Below are 25,933 nucleotides of genomic sequence, written 5' to 3' on the forward strand. Positions count from 1 at the left end.
ACTACTAAAGGACACCAATAAGAAGAAGAGACTTGATTGTCCAAGAAACACGAGCAATGGCCATTAGACAAGTGGACATTTTCCTTTTTCAAATTGGAGATTTTTGGTTCCAACCGCCGTGTGTTTTTGAGACGCAGTGTGGGTGTGTGGGAGAATGGATGATCTCTGCATGTGTATTTCCCACCGTGAAGCATGGAGGAGGAGGTGTTATGGTGTGCTGGTGACACTGTCTGCGATTTATTTAGAATTCAAGACACACTTAACCAGCATGGCTACCACAGCATTCGGCAGAAAACCTACAGGACAGTAAATCTCCAGGAAGAGGGTTGGACTGATAACCTAAAGGACGGTAGATCTGCAAGAAGAGGGTTGGACTGAAAACCTACAGGACGGTAGATCTCCAGGAAGGTTGGACTGATAACCTACAGTGCGGTAGATCTGCAAGAAGAGGGTTGGACTGAAAACCTACAGGACGGTAGATCTCCAGGAAGGTTGGACTGATAACCTACAGTGCGGTAGATCTGCAAGAAGAGGGTTGGACTGAAAACCTACAGGACAGTAGATATCCAGGAAGAGGGATGGGCAGCCCTGTAGGGCAATGGCGTCTAGATGGAATTTGTATTTGTGGTCCTGGCAACTGGACCTTTTTAGGAACACCATTATTTTTGTCTTACTGAGATTTACTGTCAGGGCCCAGGTCTGGCAGAATCTGTGCAGAAGATCTAGGTGCTGCTGTGGACCCTCCTTGGTTGGTGTCACGGGCGTCCTCCTCTTCATCTGAAGAGGAGAGGCGAAAAGGAGAGTCGGACCAAAATGCGGCGTGGTAAGTGTCCATGGTAAATCTTTAATAAAGAAAGTACTGACACTGCATACAAAACAATAAACAACCGTGAAGCTACAACATAGACCTGTGCTGACACAGGCCACTAACATAGACAATCACCCACAAACAAACAGTGCAACCCAGGCTACCTAAGTATGATTCTCAATCAGAGACAACTAATGACACCTGCCTCTGATTGAGAACCATACTAGGCCGAAACATAGAAATGCCCCAAAACATAGAAAAACAAACATAGACTGCCCACCCAACTCACGCCCTGACCATACTAAATAATGACAAAACAAAGGAAATAAAGGTCAGAACGTGACAGTTGGGGACAGAAGCACCAGATCATCGGCAAACAATAGACTTTTGACTTCAGATTCTAGTAGGGTGGGGTCAGGTGCTGCAGACTGTTCTCGTGCCTTTGTTGATATATCTGTTGAAGAGGGTGGAGCTCAAGCTGACCTGTGGGAAGACGTGTGAGTTTTTTGTCAATTTGAACCGCACAATTGTTCAAATGTTTTTCCCCCAACACCTCTTTACATCAACTTGTATAGCAGACCCTCATGCCAAATTGAGTCAAAAGCTTTTTTGAAAATCAACAAAACATGAGAATACTTTTACTTTGTTTTGGTTTGTTTGGTTTGTTTGTTTGTCATTTAGGGTGTGCAGGGTGAAACCGTTGTCTGTCGTATGGTAATTTGATAAGAAAACTATTCGCCATTTGCTCAGTACATTGTTTTCACTGAGGAAATGTACAAGTCAGCTGTTAATGACAATGCAGAGGATTTTCCCAAGGTTGCTGTTGACACATATCCCACGGTAGTTATTGGTGTCAAATTTGTCTCCATTTTCTCTTTTCCTCTTCCTCTGTCCTTGTCCTTGTCCTTGTCCTTGTCCTTCTCTCTCTCTCTCTCTCTGTCTCTCTCTCTCCCCCTCTTCCCCCTTCTCTCTCTGCCTTTCTCCCCCTTCCTCTGTCTCTCTCTCTGTCTCTCTCTAGCTTTCTCTCCCTTCCCTTGTCTCTCTCTCTCTCTCTGCCTTTCTCTACCTTACTCTGTCCCCCTCTTTCTCTCTCTCTGCCTTTCTCTCCCTTCCCCTGTCTCTCTCTCCGCCCCCAGGGCCTGCTGCTCGGCTGTGTGATTTATGATGAGTTTACCCCCACCTTAATGACTCATTTATAAATAATAACAACATGTGTAATGTATCACAAACAACAAACAGTGGTGCTCCAGCGAGAGGCTGTTGTGGTCCAGGTCTACATATCTTTGTGTTAGAGGGGACCAAAGAGGCTATGAATCTTCTTTGACACACTGTGATGATGGAACTCCCGGTATGTGTGCTATGTGTACATGCCCAGGTTTACACTTATCTTAGTGGTGTTTTCACATGTAACCCTGGTTCGACCTAAAGCTTTCCATGAGCTTAAATAAACCTTGATGTTAAACCACTGTGTGTTAAACCCCAACGTTAAACCACGACGTTAAACCTGGTGGTGGTACAGGGTCTTAGTATTGTATTAGGATCTCCATTCATTAGGATCTTCATTCATTAGGATTGCCATTCATTAGGATCTCCATTCATTAGGATCCCCATTTATTAGGATCCCCATGTATTAGGATCCCCATGTATTAGGATCCCCATTTATTAGGATCCCCATTTATTAGGATCCCCATTTATTAGGAACCCCATGTATTAGGATCCCCATGTATTAGGATCCCCATGTATTAGGATCCCCATGTATTAGGATCCCCATGTGATATTAGGATCCCCATGTATTAGGATCCCCATGTATTAGGATCGCCATTCATTAGGATCTCCATTCAGTAGGATCTCCATTTATTAGGAACCCCATTCATTAGAATCTCCAATCATTAGGATCTCCATTCATTAGGATCTTCATTCATTAGGATTGCCATTCATTAGGATCTCCATTCATTAGGATCCCCATTTATTAGGATCCCCATGTATTAGGATCCCCATGTATTAGGATCCCCATTTATTAGGATCCCCATTTATTAGGATCCCCATTTATTAGGAACCCCATTAGCTGTTTAACATGACATAATACAGAACATATAGACAAGAACAGAACTACATAACTACTGGTGGTGGTACAGAGACTGGTGGTGGTACAGAGACTGGTGGTGGTACAGAGACTGGTGGTGGTACAGAGACTGGTTGTGGTACAGAGACTGGTGGTGGTACAGAGACTGGTGGTATAGAGACTGGTGGTGGTATAGAGACTGGTGGTGGTACAGAGACTGGTGGTGGTACAGAGACTGGTGGTACAGAGACTGGTGGTATAGAGACTGGTGGTGGTATAGAGACTGGTGGTGGTACAGAGACTGGTGGTGTTATAGAGACTACTGGTGGTGGTACAGAGACTGGTGGTGGTACAGAGACTGGTGGTACAGAGACTGGTGGTGGTATAGAGACTGGTGGTATAGAGACTGGTGGTGGTATAGAGACTGGTGGTGGTACAGAGACTGGTACAGAGACTGGTAGTGGTACAGAGACTGGTGGTACAGAGACTGGTGGTGGTACAGAGACTGGTGGTGGTACAGAGACTGGTGGTATAGAGACTGGTGGTGGTATAGAGACTGGTGGTGGTACAGAGACTGGTGGTGGTACAGAGACAGAGACTGGTGGTGGTACAGAGACTGGTGGTGGTACAGAGACTGGTGGTGGTACAGAGACTGGTGGTGGTGGTATAGAGACTGGTGGTTGTATAGAGACTGGTGGTGGTATAGAGACTGGTGGTGGTGGTACAGAGACTGGTGGTGGTGTATAGAGACTGGTGGTGGTGGTATAGAGACTGGTGGTTGTATAGAGACTGGTGGTGGTACAGAGACTGGTGGTGGTACAGAGACTGGTGGTGGTGCAGAGACTGGTGGTGGTGGTATAGAGACTGGTGGTGGTATAGAGACTGGTGTGATGTGTACAGTATAGCCAGCCCAGGCATTCTGTCTCCAGGAGTCTCAGTAACATGGTAATCTGTAGTCTCGTGGTTGTCATCTGGTACAACAGACAGTCTGCCTCGGGGTGTTTATCTGTATATGGGCTAATCATCTTGTGGGTCTGTTTCGTCTCCTGGTGTGGGAGCTAATTTATGTGACCGAGTTAATTAGGAGAAGACATGTTTTGAGTTTACTCCATGTGTAACTCTGTGTCGTTGTATCTGTCGAACTGCTTTGCTTTATCTTGGCCAAGTCGCAGTTGTAAATGAGAACTTCTTCTCAACTGGCCCACCTGGTTAAATAAAAGGTTAAATAAAAAATACATTAAAAAAAGTAGGGCTGCCATTAGGAGTATCTTGGTAGGATGGGACTCAACCTATTTACATAGAGTAGAGCTGCCATTAGGAGTATCTTGGTAGGATGGGACTCAACCTCCATTAAGCATGAGGTCTAAAGGTGGAAAGGAGTCAGAGGTTAAGAGAAGCCTGTTCCCCTCCTCTAGATAGACAGAGAGATCTCGATTACTGCAAACAGTAGGACAGTATAGATCTCTTCTCTCTCTCTCTCTCTCTCTCTCTCTCTCTCTCTCTCTCTCTCTCTCTCTCTCTCTCTCTCTCTGTCTCCATTCTTCTCCTCTTTCAAAGTTCTGAGTAGGTGAGTTGTGTTGCTCTCATGATCCATATTCTCCACAATACGTCCAGGGGTCGACAGGTCACCACTGGCCCACAACCATTGATTACCTGACTGTGGATTAATGACATCACCCAGGAGGTGAGGACCATCGCTCACACTTACTTTCGACAGAGGGTGTCTGCCAAATGTGTGTGATTGTGTGTGTGTGTGTGTGTGTGTGTGTGTGTGTGTGTGTGTGTGTGTAGACAAGCTTCTCCTGAGTGGCCAGCCAAGACCACAGACATTTAGTACCACACAACGACTAATGCTTTTACTCCCTGAGATTTGTAATTAATCAATACTGGTCTTTGTTGGGGTGTGGTACTTCATGCTGATGTAAATGATCTGTAAAAACAATATCCATTAATGTCTTCGAGCTGGATGGACTGGATGGAAGGACTGGTCTCTCTGGGTTAGGGAAGGACTGGTCTCTCTGGGTTAGGGGAGGATTGGTCTCTGGGTTAGGGGAGGACTGGTCTCTCTGGGTTAGGGGAGGACTGGTCTCTGGGTTAGGGGAGGATTGGTCTCTCTGGGTTAGGGAAGGACTGGTCTCTCTGGGTTAGGGAAGGACGGGTCTCTGGGTTAGGGGAGGATTGGTCTCTCTGGGTTAGGCGAGGACTGGTCTCTGGGTTAGGGGAGGACTGGTCTCTCTGGGTTAGGGGAGGACTGGTCTCTGGGTTAGGAGAGGATTGGTCTCTCTGGGTTAGGGAAGGACTGGTCTCTCTGGGTTAGGGAGGGACTGGTCTCTCTGGGTTAGGGAAGGACTGGTCTCTCTGGGTTAGGGGAGGACTGGTCTCTCTGGGTTAGGGAAGACTGGTCAGTCTGGGTTAGGGGAGGACTGGTCTCTCTGGGTTAGGGGAGGACTGGTCTCTCTGGGTTAGGGAGGACTGGTCTCTCTGGGTTAGGGGAGGACTGGTCTCTCTGGGTTAGGGGAGGACTGTTCTCTCTGGGTTAGGGGAGGATTGGTCTCTCTGGGTTAGGGGAGGACTGGTCTCTCTGGGTTAGGGGAGGACTGTTCTCTCTGGGTTAGGGGAAGACTGGTTAAGTGCGGCATGTGTGCGTTAGTCTATTGACTAACCCATCCTGCTATTTTAAATGTTTTATTGTAAAGGAGACTGAATAAAATCCAATCAACCCTTTGAGGTTAAGTTGATATAGACCTATTGTACACAGAAACATTTGCCTTATATTAAAGAATTAAGATAATATACACAAAATGGAGAAGAGCGAGAAGGAGAAGGAGAAGAGAGGAGAGAAGGAGAGGAGAGAAGGAGAGGAGAGAAGGAGAGGAGAGAAGGAGAGGAGAGAGAAGAGAGAAGGAGAGGAGAGAAGGAGAGGAGAGAGAAGGAGAGGGGAGAGGGAGATGGAGAAGAGAGAGAATGAGAAGAGAGAGAAGGAGAATAGAGAGAAAGGATGCTCCATTATTCCTGAGTTTAAAATGGAGACGATGATTGTTGGATGTCGGTCCTGAGTTTAAAATAGAGAAGATGGTTTTCGGTCGGTGGGTCGTCGTGGGTCCCTCAGTTACAGAGAAGGTTACCCTGGCGTTGTGTTTCAGTAGGATCCGAAGGCTCAATGAAGACATTATTATGGACCGCAGGTCGGCTGGGCTGCTGTCTGAGGGCTGAGACAAGGAGCTGAAGACTGGACACTGACAGGATCCACCCTGATCAACCACTACAGTTACAGCACCTCCCAGCTCAGACATCAGGACAACAGAGAGGAGCAGAGCCAGCTGTGGTCTAAGTGGCTCCTTCACCCCTGATCTATGATGTAGTGTTTATATATCTATGATCTAGTGTTTATATCTATGATCTTTTTATCTATGATCTAGTGTTTATATCTATGATCTTTATATCTATGATCTAGTGTTTATATCCATGATCTATTGTTTATATATCTATGATCTAGTGTTTATATCTATGATCTTTAAATCTATGATCTAGCTTTTAAATCTATGATCTATCGTTATAGTTCTCGTTATTGCGATCATCGTCATCATCACTAATTTCTATTCAGCCTTCCTTCCCCAAGCTCCTCCAGGAAACACACCACACACACACACACACACACACACACACATACACACACACACCCACATACACACACGCCACACCCACACACACACACACCACACCCACACACAAGCACACAGTACACACGTATTTACACATTTCCTCGTTCTGAAATGTGTTTCCTCTGACAGTAGCTTGAATAAGATACAAACTCTGTTTCAACACGCTGTAACGTACAGCGCCTCGATGGAGGTACAGCTGATGGGCATTAGTCAGTTTAATGGCTCTGTGTGAAAGGCTTGTCAGCCTATCTTTGTGTAATTACTCTGAACGTGGAGTCCTTTTGTTTCACTCTCAATGTCTTACATCCCAAATGGCACCCTATTCCCTATATAGTGCACTACTTTTGACCAGGGCCCTATAGGGATCTCGGGAACAGGGTGGCATTTGTAACGTAGTCTGAAGTGCTGGCTACTTGCTGCTCTCACAGTGAAGGAGTGAGGCTTTGAGAAGGATACAAATAAACACTCTTAGTCTTGTTCGAAAGGAAAACACTTTATAAATGACAACAGCTTCACTCTTACAACCAGACACACAAGGATGACACACGTACAAACACACACAAACACACACTTACACACAAAAACATGCGCACACACACACACACACACGTTTGACCAGCAATATACAGTCAGTTTATTAGGTTCACTCGTCTAGTACCAGGTCGGATCCCGCTTTGCCTCCAGAACAGCCTGAATTATTTGGTGCATTCTATAAGGCATTGGACACTTTCCACAGGGATTTTGGTCCATGCTGACGCGATGGCATCACACAGTTGCTGTAGATTGGACAGTGGTCGTTAGTGAAAAGCCCAGGAGGGCAGCCGTTTCTGCCTGGCACCAACGATCACACCGCGCTCAAACTCTCTTAGGTCACTGGTTTTGCACCGTCTGATGGTCAGTCGAACCAGTAACTGAATGCCTCGATGCCTGTCTTCCTTCTTTATGTAGCAAGCAACGCCCACGTGACTCACTGTCAGGTGAAGCGATCCATTTTGGTGAACGGGGCGGTGTACCTAATAAACTGTCAGGTGGAGTGATCCATTTTGGTGAACGGGGCGGTGTACCTAATAAACTGTCAGGTGGAGCGATCCATTTTGGTGAACGGGGCGGTGTACCTGTATAAACTGTATATAGGTGGGAATGTGTTTGTGTGTGGGTTTTTTAAGACATCAGTGGACAGTGTTTTGCTAAACTGCAGTTGACCCCATCCACAGCCAGGGGGTGCTGTCCATCTATCCACAATGAGGGGGGCTGTGTGTGTGTGTGTGTGTGTGTGTGTGTGTGTGTGTGTGTGTGTGTGTGTGTGTGTGTGTGTGTGTGTGTGTGTGTGTGTGTGTGTGTGTGTGTGTGTGTGCACATCTTTTATGATCAGGAACAGACTATTCTTTCTTTCTCTTTCCTCTTGTGTGAGATCTCTGTCATGTCCAGATGGGCAGAGAGGCAGAGAGGAGAGGAGAGGAGAGGAGAGGAGAGGAGAGGAGAGGAGAGGAGAGGAGAGGAGAGGAGAGGAGAGGAGAGGAGAGGAGAGGAGAGGAGAGGAGAGGAGAGAGGAGAGGGGCTGTGGAGGGTGGAGAGGAGAGAGAGGAGAGGAGAGGAGAGGAGAGGAGAGGAGAGGAGAGGAGAGGAGAGGAGAGGAGAGGAGAGGAGAGGAGAGGAGAGGAGAGGAGAGGAGAGGAGAGGAGAGGAGAGGGGCTGTGGCAGGGTGGAGAGGAAAGGAGAGGGGCTGTGGCAGGGTGGAGGAGGAGAGGAGAGGAGAGGAGAGGAGAGGAGAGGAGAGGAGAGAGAGGAGAGGAGAGGAGAGAGGAGAGGAGAGGAGAGGAGAGGAGAGGAGGGAGAGGAGTGGAGAGGAGAGGAGAGGAGAGGAGAGGAGAGGGGGCTGTGGAGGGAGAGGAGAGGAGAGGAGAGGAGAGGAGAGGAGAGGGAGAGGGAGGAGAGGAGAGGAGAGGAGAGGAGAGGAGAGGAGAGGAGAGGAGAGGAGAGGAGAGGAGAGGAGAGGAGAGGAGAGGAGAGGAGAGGAGAGGAGAGAGAGGGGCTGTGGCAGGGTGGAGAGGAGAGGAGAGGAGAGGGGCTGTGGCAGGGGTGGAGGAGGAGAGGAGAGGAGAGGAGAGGAGAGGAGAGGAGAGGAGAGGAGAGGAGAGGAGAGGAGAGGAGAGGAGAGGAGAGGAGAGGAGAGGAGAGGAGAGGAGAGGAGAGGAGAGGAGAGGAGAGGAGAGGGGGCTGTGGCAGGGTGGAGAGGAGAGGAGAGGAGAGGGAGAGGAGAGGAGAGGAGAGGAGAGGAGAGGAGAGGAGAGGAGAGGAGAGGAGAGGAGAGGAGAGGAGAGGAGAGGAGAGGAGAGGAGAGGAGAGGAGAGGAGAGGAGAGGAGGAGAGGAGAGGAGAGGAGAGATCAATGAAAAAAGGCAAGAGGAACAGGGAACAGGAGAAGTGTGCAGAAAGGATCACAGATCTTGGTCATGTTTTGTCTTTTGGTTTTATGGCTGTCACGGTTGTTCTAAACAGGAAGAATGTCTGGCCTGCTGTTGTCAATGAATTCCAGATCCCAGAACAGGGGAAACATGCCATGTGGGGGTGTTTGATGGAGGAGAAGAGGGGGAGACATTTTTAATTAGTGATAGCTTAACAATGATAACAGATATGATACTACGCAGTGACAAGTAACCCTCATTCACTCATCGCTACTGTATTTTACTGAGCTGTAGACGAACGCGCAATTAATATGCCTTGATACATATTATTGTGTGATGTGATGCGTAGAGTTATATTTAATATACATATAGATATTTTTCAATGACCCAAGGAGCATGTAGGAGAGGAGAATGAGACAGAACAGAGTAGTCACACACACACACACTCACACACACTCAATCTCCTCTCCTCCGTTCTGTCTCAGAACATGTAAGTCCGTCCGTCTCTTCAATAAGTCCAGCGCTCTGATATGCAGCATCCCTTTATATGGTACTAAACACACTCTCACGTTTCTTCTACTAGGCTGGGGATGGAAGTACAATGAGATGCATTATTCACCATTGTTGACATGTTTATTAGACTGGGTGGGTGTTTTCCATGGCTGGACACAGTAGAGGTTAGCATGCATCACTTGTCTCAGTCTCCTCTGTTCTGTCTGTCTCCTCTGTTATGTCTGTCTCCTCTGTTCTGTCTGTCTCCTCTGTTCTGTCTCAGTCTCCGCTGTTCTGTCTCAGTCTCCTCTGTTCTGTCTCAGTCTCCTCTGTTCTGTCTGTCTCCTCTGTTATGTCTGTCTCCTCTGTTCTGTCTGTCTCCTCTGTTCTGTCTCAGTCTCCTCTGTTCTGTCTCAGTCTCCTCTGTTCTGTCTCAGTCTCCTCTGTTCTGTCTCAGTCTCCTCTGTTCTGTCTCAGTCTCCTCTCCTCTGTTCTGTCTCAGTCTCCTCTGTTCTGTCTCAGTCTCCTCTGTTCTGTCTCAGTCTCCTCTGTTCTGTCTCAGTCTCCTCTGTTCTGTCTCAGTCTCCTCTGTTCTGTCTGTCTCCTCTGTTCTGTCTGTCTCCTCTGTTCTGTCTCAGTCTCCTCTGTTCTGTCTCAGTCTCAGTCTCCTCTGTTATGTCTCAGTCTCCTCTGTTATGTCTCAGTCTCAGTCTCCTCTGTCTCAGTCTCAGTCTCCTCTGTTCTGTCTCAGTCTCCTCTGTTCTGTCTCAGTCTCCTCTGTTCTGTCTCAGTCTCCTCTGTTCTGTCTCAGTATCCTCTGTTCTGTCTCAGTCTCCTCTGTTCTGTCTCAGTCTCCTCTGTTCTGTCTGTCTCCTCTGTTCTGTCTCAGTCTCCTCTGTTCTGTCTCAGTCTCCTCTGTTCTGTCTCAGTCTCCTCTGTTCTGTCTCAGTCAGTCTCCTCTGTTCTGTCTCAGTCTCCTCTGTTCTGTCTCAGTCTCCTCTGTTCTGTCTCAGTCTCAGTCTCCTCTGTTCTGTCTGTCTCCTCTGTTCTGTCTCAGTCTCCTCTGTTCTGTCTCAGTCTCCTCTGTTCTGTCTCAGTCTCTTTCCTCTGTTCTGTCTCAGTCTCCTCTGTTCTGTCTCAGTCTCCTCTGTTCTGTCTCAGTCTCCTCTGTCTCAGTCTCCTCTGTTCTGTCTCTGTCTCCTCTGTTCTGTCTCAGTCTCCTCTGTTCTGTCTCAGTCTCCTCTGTTCTGTCTCAGTCTCTCAGGCTCTTTCCTCTGTTCTGTCTCTGTTCTGTCTCTTTCCTCTGTTCTGTCTCAGTCTCTCAGTCTCCTTTCCTCTGTTCTGTCTCAGTCTCCTTTCCTCTGTTCTGTCTCAGTCTCCTCTGTTCTGTCTCAGTCTCCTTTCCTCTGTTCTGTCTCAGTCTCCTTTCCTCTGTTCTGTCTCAGTCTCCTCTGTTCTGTCTCAGTCTCCTTTCCTCTGTTCTGTCTCAGTCTGCTCTGTTCTGTCTCTGTCTCAGTCTCCTCTGTTCTGTCTCAGTCTCCTTTCCTCTGTTCTGTCTCAGTCTCCTCTGTTCTGTCTCAGTCTCAGTCTCCTCTGTTCTGTCTCAGTCTCCTCTGTTCTGTCTGTCTCCTCTGTTCTGTCTCAGTCTCCTCTGTTCTGTCTCAGTCTCCTCTCCTCTGTTCTGTCTCAGTCTCCTCTCCTATGTTCTGTCTCAGTCTCCTCTCCTCTGTTCTGTCTAAGTCTCCTCTGTTCTGTCTCAGTCTCCTCTCCTCTGTTCCGTCTCAGTCTCATCTCCTCTGTTCTGTCTCAGCCTCCTCTGTTCTGTCTCAGTCTCCTCTCCTCTGTCTCATCCTCCTCCCCTCTGTTCTGTCTCAGTCTCCTCAGTTCTGCCTCAGTCTCCTCTCCTCTGTTCTGTGTCAGTCTCAGTCTCCTCTGTTCTGTCTCAGTCTCCTCTGTTCTGTCTCAGTCTCCTCTCCTCTGTTCTGTCTCAGTCTCCTCTGTTCTGTCTCAGTCTCCTCTCCTCTGTTCTGTCTCAGTCTCCTCTCCTCTGTTCTGTCTCAGTCTCCTCTGTTCTGTCTCAGTCTCCTCTGTTCTGTCTAAGTCTCCTCTCCTCTGTTCTGCTGTGTGATGTTCGGTTTGGAATAGAGGACACCTTCAGACGTGGGGTGGGATCTGTTCCGTTTTGCTTCCTCTGTGGTAATCTCCACATCTGTGTCCCAAATGACAACGTATGGGCCCCTTGGTCAAAAGTAATCCACTACGTAGGGAACAGATGTTGCCCCAGCCACTTTCCGGAGGGCTGTAGTATGCCCTACCCTCCAGTATTTACCTGAATCTCTAAATGAAGACTGTGTGCTCCTCTCTCGTCTGAGAGGTGGGTCTCTGAGCGTAGCAGCAGGAGATGTTTTGTATTCACTTCCGCTTAGCGTGATGTCATTTCCCTAGTTGATTTAGAGAAAATACACAGAAATACACAGTGCAAATCATTGGGGGAAAACTTTGCTCTCTTATAACCTGCAATATGATATTGTGAGATTGCGCTGTTCCCTGACTCCCCTCTCTCTCCCTCTCTCTCCCTCTCTCTCTGTCTCTCTCTCTCCCTCTCTCTCTCTCTCTCCCCTCCCTCCCTCTCCCTCCCTCTCTCTCTCTCTCTCTCTCTCTCTCCCTCTCTCTCCCCCTCCCTCCCTCTCTCTCCCTCTCTCTCTCTCTCTCTCTCTCTCCCTCCTCTCTCTCTCTCTCTCTCTCTATCCCTCTCTCTCTCTCCCTCTCTCTCTCTCTCTCTCTCTCTCTCTCTCTCTCTCTCTCTCTCTCTCTCTCTCTCTCTCTCTCTCTGTCTCTCTGTCTCTCTGTCTCTCTCTCTTTCTCCCTCTCCCTCTCTCTCTCTCTCTCTCTCTCTCGCTCTCCCTCTCCGTCGGCAGGTGATTTTCACAGAATAACACAGGAAACGTTGTGTTCGGTTCAGATTTGACACGTCTATTCCCTGTTGAGATTGAGAAATCAGACGTCATTGAGGAAACCGTTATGCTTGGGGGGAGGCACCAAAAATAATGATGAGGGTGGTCTGCATCTCCACACATACAGTCAACAATCGATCCATTTGTGCAGTTTTACAGTGGAACTTAACAGCTTTTTAACTTTTTTTTTACAAGATACGAAACAAACAGACAATCATAATATCAGTTATTAAAGAAAGAAATATCCCAATTTGTGCTACAAAACCAACTTAATAATAAGATGGTTTTAAAAGTAAGTTATATGTCCATGACGTAGAGTAAGGCAGAATAGATGTAGTTCAACGCTTGACCAACATGACCAACATGACCAACATGACCAACATGACCAACATGACCAACATGATCAACATCAACTGTTTAGAGGAGACTTGCGTGAAGCAGGCCTTCATGGTCGAATTGCTGCAAAGAAACCACTACTAAAGGACACCAATAATAAGAAGAGACTTGCTTGGGCCAAGAAACATGAGCAATGGACAATAGACCGGTGGAAATCTGCAGTGTGGGTGAATGGATGAGGGTGCTTTGCTGGTGACACTGTCTGTGATTTATTTAGAATTCAACCAGCATGGCTATCACATCATTCTGCAGTGATACGCCTTCCCATCAAGTTTGGGCTTAGTGGGACTATCATTTGTTTTTCAACAGAACAATGATCCAACACACCTCCAGGCTGTGTCAGGGCTATTTTGACCAAGAATGAGAGTGATGTAGTGCTGCATCAGATGACCTGGCCTCCACAATCTCCTGATCTTAACAAAATTGAGAAGGTTTGGGATGAATCGGACCTCAGAGTGAAGGAAAAGCTGCCAACAAGTGCTCAGCATACGTGGGATCTCATTCAAGACTGTTGGAAAAGCATTCCAGGTGAAACTGGTTGAGAGAATGCCAAGAGTTTGCAAAGCTGTCATCAAGGCAAAGGGTGGCTATTTGAAGAATCTGAAATATAAAATATATTTTGATTTGTTTAACACTTTCTTGTTTACTACATGATTCCATATGTGTTATTTCATAGTTTTGATGTCTTCACTACTTTTCTACATTGTAGAAAATAGTAAAAAAACACTTGAATGAGTAGGTGTTCTAAAACTGTTGACTGGTAGTGTAAGCTTTCAGATGTTTGGCAGTGATTACAGCCTCGAGTCTTCTTGGGTATGAAGCTACAAGCTTGTCACACCTGTATTTGGGGAGGTTCTCCCATTCTTCTCTGCAGATCTTCTCAAGCTCTGTCAGGTTGGATGGGGAGCGTCGCTGCACAGCTATCTTCAGGTCTCTCCAGAGATGTTTGATCGGGTTTAAGTCCGGGCTCTGGCTGGACATTCAGAGACGTGTCCCAAAGCCAACCCCGTGTTGTCTTGGCTGTGTGCTTAGGGTTGTTGTCCTGTTGGAAGGTGAACCTTCACCCCAGTCTGAGGTCCTGAGCTCTCTGGAGAAGGTTTTCATCAAGGATCTCTCTGTACTCCGTTGATCTTTCCCTTGATCCTGACTAGTCTCTCAATCCCTTCCGCTGAAAAACATCCCCACAGCATGATGCTGCCACCACCATGTTTCAATGTAAGGATGGTGCCAGGTTTCCTAAAGACTTGACGCTTCGCATTCAGGCCAAAGATTTCCATCCTGGTTTCATCAGTCCAGAGAATCTTGTTTCTCATGGTCTGAGAATCTTTAGGTGCCTTTTGAAAACTTGAAGCGGACTGCCATGTGCCTTTTAATGAGGAGTGGCTTCTTTCTGACCACTCTACCATAAAGGCCTGATTGGTGGAGTGCTGCAGAGATGGTTGTCCTTCTGGAAGGATCTCCCATCTCCACAGAGGAACTCTGGAGCTCTGTCAGAAAGACCATTGGGTTCTTGGTCACCTCCCTGACCAAGAGGTGACCTTCTCCCCTGATTGCTCAGTTTGGCCGGGTGGCCAGCTCTAGGAAGAGTCTTGATGGTTCCAAACTTCTTCCATTTAAGAATGATGGAGGCCACTGTGTTCTTGGGGACCTTCAATTCTGCAGAATGATGGAGGCCACTGTGTTCTTGGGGACCTTCAATGCTGCAGAATGATGGAGGCCACTGTGTTCTTGGGGACCTTCAATGCTGCAGAATGATGGAGGTCACCGTGTTCACTAAGGAGCACTAAGGACAATTCCTCTGACCTCATGGCTTGGTTTTTGGCCTGACATGCTCTGTCAACTGTGGGACCTTATATAGATAGGTGTGTGCCTTTCCAAATCATGTCCAATCAATTGAATTTACCACAGGTGGACTCCAATCAAGTTGTAGAAACATCTCAAGGATGATCAATGGAAACTGGATGCACCTGAGCTCAATTTAGAGTCTCATAGCAAAGGGTCTGAATGCTTATGTATATAAGGTATTTATGTTATTTATTTTCCATTTTTCATTTATTTTATTGTATTTAAATGTATAAAAACCTGTTTTCGCCTTGTCATTGTGGGGTATTGTGTGTAGATTGGGAAGGGGGGAAAATGGTTTAATCATTTTTAGAATAAGGCTGTAAAGTAACAAAATGTGGAAAAAAGTCAAGGGGTCTGAATACTTTCCGAAGGCGCTGTAACTCTCTTAACTAAATGTATTATAACGGTAGCCAGGACCGGTAGCCAGGACCGGTAGCCAGGACCGGTAACCAGGACCGGTAACCAGGACCGGTAGCCAGGACCGGTAGCCAGGACCGGTAGCCAGGACCGGTAACCAGGACCGGTAGCCAGGACCGGTAGCCAGGACCGGTATCCACCACCAGTTGCCCATCCCTGGCCTACAATACGAAACACTGACATGGCAGTTATTAGTCACTATTCTCTGACAGGGGACTTCCACAGAATAGGAAAGGTTCTGTTCAGTTCTAGGTGTCCTTCCCTACTGAGTTTGAGTTATAGGCTACATGTCGTGACAAAAACATGAGCTCTGCTTTTTTAAAAATTGAAACTGGTTGGCAAACCTCTTCACTTACCTGTAGAGAAATACACAGCAGATAACACTGAGCAAAATATTTACCCTTGCTCTGTCTCATAACCCACAGTTAGTAATGTAAGAGCGGCCTTGCTCTGTCTCATAACCCACAGTTAGTAATCTAAGAGCAGCCTTGCTCTGTCTCATAACCCACAGTTAGTAATCTAAGAGCGGCCTTGCTCTGTCTCATAACCCACAGTTAGTCATCTAAGAGCGGCCTCGCTCTGTCTCATAACCCACAGTTAGTAATCTAAGAGCAGCCTTGCTCTGTCTCATAACCCACAGTTAGTAATCTAAGAGCAGCCTTGCTCTGTCTCATAACCCACAGTTAGTAATCTAAGAGCAGCCTTGCTCTGTCTCATAACCCACAGTTAGTAATCTAAGAGCAGCCTTGCTCTGTCTCATAACCCACAGTTAGTAATCTAAGAGCAGCCTCGCTCTGTCTCATAACCCACAGTTAGTAATCTAAGAGCAGCCTCGCTCTGTCTCATAACCCACAGTTAGTCATCTAAGAGCAGCCTTGGCTTTGCTCCCCAACCCAGTCTTCATTCCCCAGTTGTAACAGCATAACAGCCTTTGTGCTTTCAGTAATGAAGCTGCTGTCGTTGGCTTGGTTTTGCTGACATGGGTAAAACCTGAAGCACACTGATTCATGCCCCATTTATGTTAATGTGGACTGGAGGGAAAATAGCCTAAGCATATGTAGAAGTCTGCATGCAACCACTGCACTAGCTGTAAGACAGACAGACAGACAGACAGACAGACAGACAGACAGACAGACAGACAGACAGACAGACAGACAGACAGACAGACAGACAGACAGACAGACAGACAGACAGACAGACAGACAGACAGACAGACAGACAGACAGACAGACAGACGGACAGAGAGACAGACAGACAGAGAGAGAGACAGACAGAGGGACAGGCGGACAGACGGACAGACGGACAGACAGACGGACAGGCGGACAGACGGACAGACAGACAGAGAGACAGACAGACAGACAGGCGGACAGAGAGGCAGGCAGGCATGCAGACAGACAGACAGACAGACAGACAGACAGACAGGCGGACAGACGGACAGACAGACAGAGAGACAGACAGACAGACAGGCGGACAGACGGACAGAGAGGCAGGCAGGCAGGCAGGCAGACAGACAGACAGACAGACAGACAGACAGACAGACAGACAGACAGACAGACAGCGAGACAGAGAGATAGACAGACATACAGACAAGCAGAGAGACAGACAGACGGACAGAGAGACAGATGGACAGAGAGACAGAGAGACAGAGAGACAGAGAGACAGAGAGACAGAGAGACGGAGAGACGGACGGACGGACGGACGGACGGACAGACAGACAGACAGACAGACAGCGAGACAGAGAGATAGACAGACATACAGACAAGCAGAGAGACAGACAGACGGACAGAGAGACAGATGGACAGAGAGACAGAGAGACAGAGAGACAGAGAGACAGAGAGACAGAGAGACGGACGGACGGACGGACGGACGGACGGACGGACGGACGGACAGACAGACAGACAGACAGACAGACAGACGGACAGAGAGACAGGCGGACAGAGAGACAGACGGACGGACAGTTCATTTGGTTGATTAGCATTCTATTGATCTGTTGAGTGTACTCAATCATCGGTGATCGTTTTGATTAGCAGTGAGACAATAAGAACACACATAAGTATTGATGTTTTCCTGAACTAGATACTAAAACCATAAAGACCATAAACATCTTAAGTAATAAAACTATTAATTCAATTCAATTCAATTCAATTCAAGGGCTTTATTGGCATGGGAAACATGTGTTAACATTGCCAAAGCAAGTGAGGTAGACAACATACAAAGTGAATATATAAAGTGAAAAACAACAAAAATTAACAGTAAACATTACACATACAGAAGTTTCAAAACAGTAAAGACATTACAAATGTCATATTATATATATATACAGTGTTCTAACAATGTACAAATGGCTAAAGGACACAAGATAAAATAAATAAGCATAAATATGGGTTGTATTTACAATGGTGTTTGTTCTTCACTGGTTGCCCTTTTCTCGTGGCAACAGGTCACAAATCTTGCTGCTGTGATGGCACACTGTGGAATTTCACCCAGTAGATATGGGAGTTTTTCAAAATTGGATTTGTTTTCAAATTCTTTGTGGATCTGTGTAATCTGAGGGAAATATGTCTCTCTAATATGGTCATACATTGGGCAGGAGGTTAGGAAGTGCAGCTCAGTTTCCACCTCATTTTGTGGGCAGTGAGCACATAGCCTGTCTTCTCTTGAGAGCCATGTCTGCCTACGGCGGCCTTTCTCAATAGCAAGGCTATGCTCACTGAGTCTGTACATAGTCAAGGCTTTCCTTAATTTTGGGTCAGTCACAGTGGTCAGGTATTCTGCCGCTGTGTACTCTCTGTGTAGGGCCAAATAGCATTCTAGTTTGCTCTGTTTTTTGTTAATTCTTTCCAATGTGTTAAGTAGTTATCTTTTTGTTTTCTCATGATTTGGTTGGGTCTAATTGTGCTGCTGTCCTGGGGCTCTGTAGTGTGTGTTTGTGTTTGTGAACAGAGCCCCAGGACCAGCTTGCTTAGGGGACTCTTCTCCAGGTTCATCTCTCTGTAGGTGATGGCTTTGTTATGGAAGGTTTGTGAATCGCTTCCTTTTAGGTGGTTGTAGAATTTAACAGCTCTTTTCTGGATTTTGATAATTAGTGGGTAAATTCTGCTCTGCTTATATTATCCATTTACCACCTCCTCCTCCCAGTCTCCTCCTCTCCTTGTTCACTACACAGCCAGGATCTATATCCCTCCTCCCAGTCTCCTCCTCTCCTTGTTCACTACACAGCCAGGATCTATATCCCTCCTCCCAGTCTCCTCCTCTCCTTGTTCACTACACAGCCAGGATCTATATCCCTCCTCCCAGTCTCCTCCTCTCCTTGTTCACTACACAGCCAGGATCTATATCCCTCCTCCCAGTCTCCTCCTCTCCTTGTTCACTACACAGCCAGGATCTATATTCCTCCTCCCAGTCTCCTCCTCTCCTTGTTCACTACACAGCCAGGATCTATATCCCTCCTCCCAGTCTCCTCCTCTCCTTGTTCACTACACAGCCAGGATCTATATCCCTCCTCCCAGTCTCCTCCTCTCCTTGTTCACTACACAGCCAGGATCTATATCCCTCCTCCCAGTCTCCTCCTCTCCTTGTTCACTACACAGCCAGGATCTATATCCCTCCTCCCAGTCTCCTCCTCTCCTTTTTCACTACACAGCCAGGATCTATATCCCTCCTCCCAGTCTCCTCCTCTCCTTGTTCACTACACAGCCAGGATCTATATCCCTCCTCCCAGTCTCCTCCTCTCCTTGTTCACTACACAGCCAGGATCTATATCCCTCCTCCCAGTCTCCTCCTCTCCTTCTTCACTACACAGCCAGGATCTATATTACTATACCGTAGACAGCGTTACTACATTGATTGCACAAAACATTAAGAACAAACTTTTGAACGTGAAAAACCCAGCAGCGTTGCAGTTCTTGACACCTACCAGTGCATCTGATACCCCATTCAAAAGCCCTTAAATATTTTGTCTTGCCCATTCACCCTCTGAATGGCACACATACACAATCCATGTCTCTTTTGTCTCAAGGCTTAAAAATCCATACATTTTTCATTCATTCTCCTCCCCTTCATCCACAATGATTGAAGTGGATTTAACAAGTGACAATCAATAAGGGATCCTATCGTTCACCTGGATTCACCTTCATCTGTCATGGAATGTTTTGTACAGTCAGTGTATGTAGTTATTTGCTACACAGGAAGTAGTTTCAGAGATGAGCAGCGCGTCTGTGACCGACCACCTATATTCGGTCTTATGTAGCATAATGTGAAATGGTGTTTTTTTACATTGGATAAAAGTAGAGACAGAGCTACAACATGGTAGATCATACACTGTAGTTGAGGAACAATGGGAAACGTATTCTGCTTTGAAAGTTGATAAACGTGTAAAGTCACTTTTGGCCCTTGATTATTTTGGTACCTACTGGAGAGCTCTTCTTTAGCCCCGCCCATTCATAATCGTTCACACCCTCTTAAGCTTTAGCCCCGCCCATTCAGCATCGTTCACACCCTCTTAAGCTTTAGCCCTGCCCATTCAGCATCGTTCACACCCTCTTAAGCTTAAGCCCCGCCCATTCAGCATCGTTCACACCCTCTGAAGCTTTAGCCCCACCCATCTCTTTAAGGATTTACATGTGAGGCCATGTGCTAAACAGAGTGAGTATGGTAGTGTAATAAACAACAAAAGATTTCATGACTAAATGTGGTGAAAGTAGTAGCCTACATATAAGGAAAAACTCCAGGTAAAACTCCAGGTAAAACTCCAGGTAAAAATACACTTGGTCTCGTCCTTGGCCTATATCCTAATCTGACTTTGATGCAGGTCATGTTGTTCTTCACATTACCGTTGTCACGCCCTGACCTTAGAGAGCCTTTTTATTTCTCTATTTGGTTAGGTCAGGGTGTGATTTGGAGTGGGCATTCTAGTTTTTCTATTTCTTTGTTGGCCGGGTATCGTTCCCAATCAGGGGCAGCTGTCTATCGTTGTCTCTGATTGGGGATCATACTTAGGCAGCCCTTTTTTTCCATCTGTTGTTTGTGGGATCTTGTTTTTTGGTTAGTTGTTATCGATACAAAACTTTACGTTTATTCGTTCTTGTTTTTTTTTCGGTGTTCATTTAATAAACTTCTAATGTACGCCTACAACGCTGCACCTAGGTCTCTCAACGAACGTGACAACCGTCTCTGTTTAACTCTGTTTATCAAATAAAATATACGTTTATTTGTCACATGCACAGGACACAGAAGGTGTAAACGGTACAGTGGAATGGTAACTTACATATTTGCATTGTAGAAATATCAAAAACAGTAAGTGTCCAGATACAAATATTTTATAATTATTAGATGACGGTTACCCAGACACACTTGTCTAACTTGATGGGTCGTGGGAAATAAATGCATTAGCCTCCAGCCACATCTATCTTAGTGGATGGGGTCACTATTGCCTAGACGTGAACACATGTTCATGAAATACAATAGATGGCTGTAGACACATGAATTACAATAGACCCCCAGACACACCTGGCTAAATTGATGGGTCATGTAGTTCTCTCTCTCTCTCTCTCTCTCTCTCTGTGTCACTTTCTCTCTCTCTCTCCTCGCTGTCACTTTCTCTTTCTCTCTCACTTTCTCTCTCTCACTTTCTCTTTCTCTCTCTCTCACTTTCTCTCTCTCTCACTCTGTCACTTTCTTCTCTCTCTCACTTTCTCTCTCTCTCTCTCTGTCTCTCTCTCTCACACACTTTCTCTCTCTCTCTCTCTCTCTCTCTCTCTCTCTCACAGCCTGTGTGGTAATATATCTTTGTTGTGGGTGTTACTGAATCGCGCTGATGAGCGACGGCTTTGCTTTCTTCCATTTATGACTTTATTTGAAAGCTATAGGAGGATCTCCTCTTCCAACCCTATGTCCTAAATGACACCATATTCCCCTGTTATCTAGCGTAGTTCTGGTACTTTAGACCAGGGACCTATGGGGAATATGGTGCCATTTGACCAGGGACCTATGGGGAATATTGTGCCATTTGACCAGGGACCTATTGGGAATATGGTGCCATTTGACCAGGGACCTATTGGGAATATGGTGCCATTTGACCAGGGACCTATGGGGAATATGGTGCCATTTGACCAGGGACCTATTGGGAATATGGTGCCATTTGACCAGGGACCTATGGGGAATATGGTGCCATTTGACCAGGGACCTATGGGGAATATGGTGCCATTTGACCAGGGACCTATGGGGAATATGGTGCCATTTGACCAGGGACCTATGGGGAATATGGTGCCATTTGACCAGGGACCTATTGGGAATATGGTGCCATTTGACCAGGGACCTATGGGGAATATGGTGCCATTTTGGTTCATACAGCAACATGTTAAAGACTGTAACGATATTCGTATGTGGAAGACCAAGGTGCAGCGTGGTACGTGTTCATGGTATATTTAATAAAGAAACTGAAACAACAAAGCAAAACAACAACAAAACAAACAAAACAGTTCTGTCTGGTGCAGACACACAGATACAGAAAATAACCACCCACAAACAAGAGTGGGAAAACAGGCTGCCTAACGAAAAGCCTCTGATTGGGAACCATACATGGCCAAACACATAGAAATACTCAACATAGAACAAAAACATCGAATGCCCACCCCAACACACGCCCTGACCAACCTAAAATAGAAACGTACAAAAGGAACTAAGGTCAGGACGTGACAAAGACATCATAGTTGATGTGTTTACTCCACCCAGACTGACCCTGCTCCTGCTCCTGCTCCTGCTCCAGCTCCTGCTCCTGCTCCTGCTCCTGCTCCTGCTCCAGCTCCAGCTCCTGCTCCAGCTCCTGCTCCAGCTCCAGCTCCTGCTCCTACTCCTGCTCCAGCTCCAGCTCCTGCTCCTGCTTCAGCTCCTGCTCCTGCTCCTGCTCCAGCTCCTGCTCCTGCTCCAGCTCCAGCTCCAGCTCCAGCTCCTGCTCCTGCTCCTGCTCCTGCTCCTGCTCCTGCTCCTGCTCCTGCTCCAGCTCCTGCTCCTGCTCCTGCTCCTGCTCCAGCTCCTGCTCCTGCTCCTGCTCCTGCTCCTGCTCCTGCTCCTGCTCCAGCTCCTGCTCCAGCTCCAGCTCCTGCTCCAGCTCCTGCTCCAGCTCCAGCTCCTGCTCCTGCTCCTGCTCCAGCTCCTGTGAACTGGGTCAGTCTTATTACTGCACAGCACAGCACAGACCTCAAGATTGATTTCCAGTTAGACAGAGCCTATAGGGCTGTACTGATCAAAAACCTTTCACCGTTTGAAGGACAAGGAAGCTGATCTACAGTTCAATCTCATATTTCCAGTCCTGTCTTACTCTATCTTACTTTTAATATATATTTTTTAAATTTAACCTTTATTTAACTAGGCAAATCAGTTAAGAACAAATTCTTATTTTATTTTTTATCTTATTTTTATTCTTTATTTTGACGCCCTACACCAGCCAATCGCTGGCGACGCTGGGCCAATTGTGCGCCGCCCTATGGGACTCCCGTTCACAGCTGGTTGTGATACAGCCCTGGATCGAACCAGGGTCTGTAGTGACGCCTCTAGCACTGAGATGCAGTGACGTTATACTGCTGTGCCACTCTGGAACCCCACACAATCTGGAGTGATAATTGTGAAATATCTAAACAAAAGAACAGAAAAGTTGATCATCAAGTTATTTTGGGAGGACTTTGCTGCGTGTGACTGATTAATCGCTGACCTCAGACAGTAACTCATTTGGTTGAGTCCATAATGGCACATGTGATGACTACCATGCAGCGTTTCTCCAATGTGACTGATGATATTGACTGAAGAATGATTGTACAATTTGTATTTGGTTCCTACATCTTGATAAACTCTAGTCTAATTAAAATGAGATGTTATAGCTCAATCTCACCCACAGGAAATTAAACACTGGACTTTCAATAGGAAGCAGTCTGGTAGATGAAGTCCTCAGAACAGTTCTCATAGTCGGCTCACACACACACCCATACACACACCACACACACACCCATACACACACACCACACACCACACACCCACCCATACACACACCACTCACTGCTCTAATCCTCTACTGATCATGTTATATTGACTGCAGACCAGAGAGAGAGAGAGAGAGAGAGAGAGAGAGAGAGAGAGAGAGAGAGAGAACTACATGACCCATCAAGTTAGCCAGGCGTGTCTGGGGGTGATTACAGCCATCTATTGTAATTCATGAACATGTGTACATGTCTAGGCAAGAGAGAGAGGGCTCAGTGTTTTGGAGTGCAGCTGTTATCCCATCATGTCTGGAGTGGCAGCTTTAGAGAAGTATTAGCTGTGCTGCATGTCTGTCTCTGACTGTGTGTGTGTAATTGCTTGCGTGAGAAAGTGTGTATGTACAGTTGGAGTCGGAAGTTTACATACACCATAGCCAAATACATTTAAACTCAGGTTTTCACAATTCTTGACATTTAATCCTAGTAAAAATTCCCTGTCTTAGGTCAGTTAGGATCACCACTTTATTTTAAGAATGTGGAATGTCAGAATAATAGTAGAGACAATGATTGATTTCAGATTTGATTTCTTTCATCACATTCCCAGTGGGTCTATCCAGGTTTCTTTGGGTAGTTTAACCTACTCATTGTCTGCATACACAATGGCACCTTATTCCCTTTATAGTGCACAACTTTTTCAAATTGTTTAACTTGGGTCAAACTTTTCGGGTAGACTTCCACAAGCTAACCACAATAAGTTGGGTGCATTTTGGTCCATACCTCCTGACAGAGCTGGTATAACTGAGTCAGGTTTGTAGGCCTCGTTGCTCGCACACACTTTTTTCAGTTCTGCCCACACATTTTCTATGGGATTGAGGTCAGGACTTTGTGATGGCCTTGACTTTTGACTTTGTTGTCCTTAAGGCATTTTGCCACAACTTTGGAAGTATGCTTGGGGTCATTGTCCATTTGGAAGACCCATTTGCGATCAAGCTTTAACTTCCTGACTGATGTCTTGAGATGTTGCTTCAATATATCCACATAATTTTCCCTCCTCTTGATGCCATCTATTTTGTGAAGTGTACCAGTCCCTCCTGCAGCAAAGCACCCCCACAACATGATGCTGCCACCCCGGGGCTTCACATTTGGGATGGTGTTCTTTGGCTTGCAAACCTTCCCCTTTTTCCTCCAAAAAGTACGATCTTTGTCACCATGTGCAAAAATATTTTTTATTTTTGGAGCAGTGGCTTCTTCCTTGCTGAGCGGCCTTTCAGGTTATGTCGATATAGGACTTGTTTTACTGTGGATATAGATACTTGTTTACCTGTTTCATCCAGCATCTTCACAAGGTCCTTTGTTGTTCTGGGATTGATTTGCACTTTTTGTACCAAAGTCCGTTCATCTATAGGAGACAGAACGCTTCTCATTCCTGAGCGGTATGAAGGCTGCGAGGTCCCGTGGTGTTTATACTTGTGTACTATTGTTTGTACAGATGAACGTGGTACCTTCAGGCGTTTGGAAATTGCTCCCAAGGATGAACCAGACTTGTGGAGGTCCACAATTTTATTTCTGAGGTCTTGGCTGATTTCTTTTGATTTTCCCATGATGTCAAGCAAAGAGGCACTGAGTTTGAAGGTAGGCCTTGAAATACTTCCACAGGTACACCTCCAATTGACTCAAATCATGTCAATTAGCCTATCAGAAACTTCTAAAGCCATGACACCATTTTCTGGAATTTTCCAAGCTGTTTAAAGACACAGTCAACTTAGTGTATGTAAACTTCTGACCCACTGGAATTGTGATACAATGAATTATAAGTGGAAAAGTAGATGTCCTTACCGACTTGCCAAAACTATATTTTGTTAACAAGAAATTTGTGGAGTGGTTGAAAAACCGGTATGTTAACTATCGACTGTATCTGTGTTATTATTTTAAGGATGGATTTTAAATTATTTAAATATTCAAATAATATCCTGATCTTTTTTGGGGGGCTATCCAGTTATTGAAAAATGTGTTTTAATGAAACACTTCAATGGAGACTTGATGGGGTGGGGGCAAGAGAAGAGTCAATGCCTGAGAGAGAGTGATTTAACATAATTTAGTGACTTTTAGGACAACCAACTTACTTTTCTTACTGAGGAGTTGGCAACACAAGAGCAGCCAATCCGACTCACTCTAGTCAGACAAACATTTTGCTGCTTTAGGTTGTTTAAGTTGACATGTTCGTCGTTTAGCAGACGCTCCTACTCAGAGTGACTTACAATAGAGAGTGATATATTTTTATACTGGTCCCCAATGGGAATCAAACTCACAACCATGACGTTGCAAGCTTCATGCTCTACCAATTGAGCCACACAGCAGCTTTCATCTGGCCTGTTTTGACTGCATCAAATTGTTGTAAAGAGGATAGCTTGCTTCAATAGCCAGCTAAGTTACCCAGCTTACTAACTAAAGTAACAAGGCTAAGTTACCTAGCTAGCTACCTAAAGTGTTAAGGCTAAGTTACCTAGCTATCTAGCTAAAGTGTCAAGGCTAAGTTACCTAGCTATCTAGCTAAAGTGTCAAGGCTAAGTTACCTAGCTATCTAGCTAAAGTGTCAAGGCCAAGTTACCTAGCTATCTAGCTAAAGTGTCAAGGCCAAGTTACCTAGCTATCTAGCTAAAGTGTCAAGGCTAAGTTACCTAGCTATCTAGTTAAAGTGTCAAGGCTAAGTTACCTAGCTATCTAGCTAAAGCAACAAGGCTAAGTTACCTAGCTATCTAGCTAAAGTAGATAGGCTAATTGAATGTATTTTGCTGAACTTGCATGTAATAATGTCACATGGATCATTTTATTTAATTCTGACAAGTCCTATTTTTATTTTTTATTTAAAAAAAAATGAATCCTCACACAAGTAATCAAATATTAACGTCCATTTGAATATTTG

This window comes from Oncorhynchus tshawytscha, linkage group LG26, assembly GCF_018296145.1.
Source record: "Oncorhynchus tshawytscha isolate Ot180627B linkage group LG26, Otsh_v2.0, whole genome shotgun sequence".
Classification (NCBI taxonomy): domain Eukaryota; kingdom Metazoa; phylum Chordata; class Actinopteri; order Salmoniformes; family Salmonidae; genus Oncorhynchus; species Oncorhynchus tshawytscha.